The following is a 5,448-nucleotide window of genomic DNA, read 5'->3' as shown; positions in this document are numbered from 1 at the left end:
CTCCCTCCCGAACACCAATCAGTCAAATTTCTTCATGGAAATGCACGGTACACCGTATGTACGCGGCAATTATTGAGCAAACGTTGAAACAGCAAACAGTTCGTGACTATTCTGGGGTTTTTCCTGTTTTCTCCTGGCAGTCATTTTAGCACGACTTCACGTGATCAATCAGTGCCAAAAAAAAAATTGTAACAAAACTTGCCGTCGCTCTATTTGCATCTTATGAGATTAAGCAACATTGATACTGCGGCTACAGCGTGACAGGAATACGGAAGTTCACTACCTCACACTGTCCTGCCTTTTAGAGACTGTTAATTGAAATCTTATGTTTGTTTTTTCTCTTTTAACCCGGTCATTCATTCTTATGTTTATTTGAGAACACAGTTCAAAGTTTGTTTTCTCATCTATATGTCAACAAACTTTTTAGAGACTGATAGATGTGCTGTCTCTCTCCACATAAACCATACAGCCCAAAGACTATACGAGTGAAGGTTTCGTCACTTTACAATAACACAGAATCTTCTTTTTCATGATGTTCAATAGATCATAATAAGTGTGTCAGGTATACCTCAAGGACACAAAATCAGTTTAATTGAATGACAGTGATGACATTGAGGCACGAACTCACTTGAGATTTCTGGAAACAAAAAAGGTGAACATCAAGACAATGGAAACCATTCGAATGTAGACCTGTCATTTAATATCTTACCTCCTTTGGAAACAAATGGAAAAGAAAAAACGGTTTGTAAACCACTCCGACCTCGCGTGTATAAGATTCCACATTGCTTTGTACACTTATATACGAATGCCTCTTGATTTCGTATTCTATCGAAAGAACCTCGTTTCTTCCCAGAGTTCTGCTCAACACACGTCAAGGACATTATGCCCTCGCAAATCATGCCGAGATGAACAAAATGAAGTCTTCCAACAAATCTATTTAAAAAAAAGAAGATTCAGGATGATTCGATTTGTCTCGCCACAAAAAAAAAAAAAAAAATATGGAGGCAGATCTTATGTGCGTCTGCTCGTTGTTTATCACAGAATGTTGGAGTTAACATGCAATACTCTATCGTGACAAAAAAAAAAAACAACGACATCAGACAAACTTCTAAACCATTACTCAAATGGCCACCAAACTACTGGCTCAGAGATACACTTGGATGAGCGTCATGTTCTTAACTGCTGTCCAAGGTCGTGTGCCAAGGTTAGAGGTCATTAAAGGTCACGGGTTAAAGTCTATCTGCTTGACTCTTTCCTGAAAAAAAAAAGTTCGTCGTTTGGTCATAACTCGTGTAAGATTGTATATCTGCGGTGCGTTTTTCACATCTTTATACTAAACATTGAAGACCTATACGTCCGTATCTCACCTTCGGACATCTACGCCGCTGAATTTGATTGAATCGTCTAGGTGTAATCTTGTTTTGAATTCGTGACTTTCCATCGAATATCATGACTCTGTGCTAACCAGATTCGTAGTCGTTGTTGCGCAGCTTGATTCAATGCGATGTATTATCATCGGCGTGGGTTGCTCATTGTTTTAACCAAGGTGATTTACGTCATAATTCCACTCCGTTCTGAGGAAAATGACGAAACAAACGGAGAAAGAGAGAAAAAAAAAAACACACAGAAGAGAAAATGCCCAAGGTGACAGACAACAGAAATCGAAATACTCCGACCTGCCATACGTCGTTTGTCTTCTGCCGACATGTTATTGCACACCCACATAGTCGAAATGATTTCCTGACTCTTTGCTCGAGCAATAACCATCGTCACTATAATGGGTTTGGGATGCATTTGCATGTCTTGTGATGTTTGACTTTGTTTCAGTCATAAGCTAGACCGACAGTGATCTAGCCTTTGACTGTTTAGCGATGATTCCTCGGCCGAACCGGCCTCTCGCCTTCGGGAAGTTCTCCCACAGCTTTTCGTCCCACTCCTTGTCCCCATTTAAAAAGGATGGTATAATTTTAGTTAAGATGGGGAATTCAAGCTTAAACATTTTCAAGATGATTTAAAAACCACTTAGGAAATATTAAAGGGCATACAATTCTAACAGGAGTCCAAAGTTCATTTGATGAAAATCAGTTTTAAAATGGCTGAGAAATCCAAGAACAAAGTAAAACAAAATTGTCCTAATAAAAGGTGGGTCCCATCTTTTATTAGGACCTCTTTGTTTTCAGATATCTAAGCCATTTCAAAACCAAATGTCATCAAATATGTTTTGAATTCCTCTTGGAACCATATGCTCTTTAATACTTCATGAGTGGTTTCTAATTATCTCGTGAAAAGTTAAAACCTGAATCTCCATCTCAACCAAAACTATACCATCCCTTTAACCGATGTGTTTCCTTTTATTCATCATCATCATCATCATCATCATCTTTCTTTCTTTACTTTTTTCTTCTCCTCCTTCTCCTCCTTCTTCTTCTTCCCATGTCTCCTCCACCCCTCTCTTTCTCTTGTTAAAGGGATTCCACCCCCCCCTCCCAAAAAAAAATATTCATTGAGTGAAAGCAGCAACATTATAGAACACATATCTATGCAAAAGTTAAGAATTTTTAAAGTTTTGGCTTTGGAACCGCTGGATAAGGAGACTACTAGAGGTTATGACATATGAGTGGACAACAATACAAAGAAAATCTAAAGGGAATTCCACAAAAATTAATTTTTCACGAAAATTATACATTTCATCGATTTGACACAGATATATGTTAAGGTTACCAATTATTCCCCCTGCTTTCTGAAAGCGGTTAGTCAAGTTTTGTTTCATTATGCTAGAAAAAGTGAATTTTGTGGAATCAATGTTGCTGCTTTCACTCAATCCAGATTGCTCTTTGGGTTTCGGTTTCCTGTAATGTCCGTGGGAAGAAGACAATGCCAAGAGTACAATAGAAAGGATTTGTTGTTTACCCATGCATTTTAAATATTTACGGTAAGAAAGCCGGATGAGATATGCTCGATTGGGATTTTAAAAGACACATCGTCTGTACACTCTGGTTTTGTTACATCTAAAAGGTGGGCGTTAGTGCATCTGTGCTATCTGACCGAATTTAGGCTGTCGAAGTAACCTGCTTGAAGAAGACAGTACCGGTGATTTAGAGGGACGTGAACTGGAGGAGATCTGGACCATTTCATTTGCCAATGTTTGTTTGCTCAGTCTCAGTTATAGCTGGACATTCATAGCAACCAGTCGACACAAATATATAGATCAAGGGAGCAACTGAGGATCGCTCATCGAGAATTCAAACCCAGACGGGAAATGGCATCCCGTTTGAAATTGCAGCTTCAACACGTAGCATGTAAATCGGCGTTAGTAGACGGGAGAGCGAGAGCGGTATCTGCGCCTACACGCTTTTTCCAAACTCAACTTTGAGGGCGTAAATCAATGTTACGCGGGAACACAACCTCGCCAGCTTGGTATTCTCACTCGAAAGAGCAATTTATCGATCAAGCAGTCACTTCATACGTTTAGGCTTTCTTCTGGTCCCATGTTAACTCTCACATTATTCTTGCCTCTTCGACATAAAAGCAACAATGATATATGAAATATATCACAATATATCCGGGTAGATAAAATGTTTACTTGATTTCGACGCACCAGTCTGTCTCTTGGTATGATATTGTTAGCCCCTTGAGGTTGTCAACGAGTTGCCCTGTGATGTCACGTTCGTGATCACATGTCCATAGGAGAGCGATTCGATACCAAATACATCTGTCATCGAATCATGCCAACGAATCGATATGATTCGATATGACGTCGACACGTACGAATGTCGGTCACGGGCCCAGATATTTGAGAGTGATTGCCATATTATTTTTTAGCTGTATATCTTCCCAGATGATCGCATTCTGCCTATTAAGGCTTATATTCGCGAGCTACATTCTGCATACATTTGATGAATAGGACGTGAAGCTGCCTTTTGGCACCTCTGAAACTTGCAAAGGACTTTACATGCGCCGAAAACGTAATACTTAACGGATCACCTTCTTATTTTTGTCCACATACCAGCATGTACACACACTCTCTCAGACCAAACGGTAGCCTGACGAATGAAGTATGAAGTTCAATGCTAGATTTAGAAACCGGCGAAAGCCCGCATGTTTTTTCCCTCCCCCGCCTGGACTTATCCGTCGGCCCACCTGGCATGACCTCCCGACCTTTTCTTCTAGTTTTCGGGTCACACGGGGAGTGGCTAAGTGATCCCTGCGCTCATGAAACTTCTTCTGTTTTTTTCACCAGTACTCACGAGTAACTTAACAGGGCATTTTAGCGAAGGTTTCTATGCGCGCGTTCTCCATAGTTTAGTATTGTTAAGACTGAAGTGCGGATTATCGGCTTCGTTACCTTTCGGTGTTGTTTTGTGAGTCGTGGGGTTCCTTCGAGGGGGATGCTGCTTACATTTTCTACCGAAACCCCCCTTAACCCCCCTCGGAACGTTTGGGTCTTTGGACACATGTTTGGAGAGTCAGTCTTTCGCGCCATTTGTTGCATTCGTCCTCACCATGGTAACAGCGTACCATTCTTCATCCCACCGTCACTGCATGGCGTGAAACGTTACTTTCTCAGACGACATTGATCACAGCTCGCTGCGGAAAAGGGATATGATGGCGCACTTTCCTTTCGCTGGCCTGAAGACTAACGACACATCGTCTGATCAACCCATGTGATATTACTTATTCCCATTAGCTGACAGAAACGACTTCCAAGTGATTAAATTTGAAGTACGGTTGATAAAAACTTGTGCAGCTAAATTGCATAGAAACACTTCTCAATGTTCTCCAAGGGGCATGTCCCATCTCCCCTCCGGTACGCTGGGTGGATTATGTATTCTACTCGCCTTCTGACGGGAGCGAAATGGAGCAGCACTTTCGGATATTGCTCGAGTCAATTTCGCTGATTCTTCGGATTAGAATACTGGTCCAGTAAGTCCGCTTCAGCGAGATTGTTCATGACAGCATAATGCGATACACATGTCATTCTCTGGACAGGATAGTCAGACCAGTTATGTCTTGTTTTCGTTGGTGGTGGTTGAGCGAGAGCCTTTGAAAAAAAAGAAGAAGAAGCCTCGAGTGCTGATCGTATTGTGTCGTCTGCTTTTCCGAAGCACCGTAGCGTGTAGATTTTTTTTTTTTGTCTCGTAAGGGTATAATATCGTGCAGCGCGGTCTCATGCCCAGTTTCGTCCGCAGCTTGCGAGTGTGTGTGGCGGGTTTTCGGAAGCGGCCGATGCCAACCTGTTTCTTTTCGAAGCAGAATGCTGATCGGTTTAACAGTTTGGGCTGTTTATCTCTCTATTCATACTTCATCGAACATAATTATGTGTTGCTGGCGATAGAAGGGATTAAAAAAAGTGCTTTCTTCAGCTGAGTTGCCATATAGTATGCTATCTTGACGAGATAATAAAGGTCTTTATATACACAACGAGTAATAATCCGAAACAAAATTGCT

The sequence above is a fragment of the Diadema antillarum genome, unplaced genomic scaffold (assembly GCF_040938485.1).
Source record: "Diadema antillarum isolate AM-2024a unplaced genomic scaffold, OU_Dant_1.0 scf00000019, whole genome shotgun sequence".
Lineage (NCBI taxonomy): Eukaryota > Metazoa > Echinodermata > Echinoidea > Diadematoida > Diadematidae > Diadema > Diadema antillarum.
The sequence above is the reverse complement of the archived record's forward strand: the minus strand, read 5'-3'. Positions refer to the sequence as shown.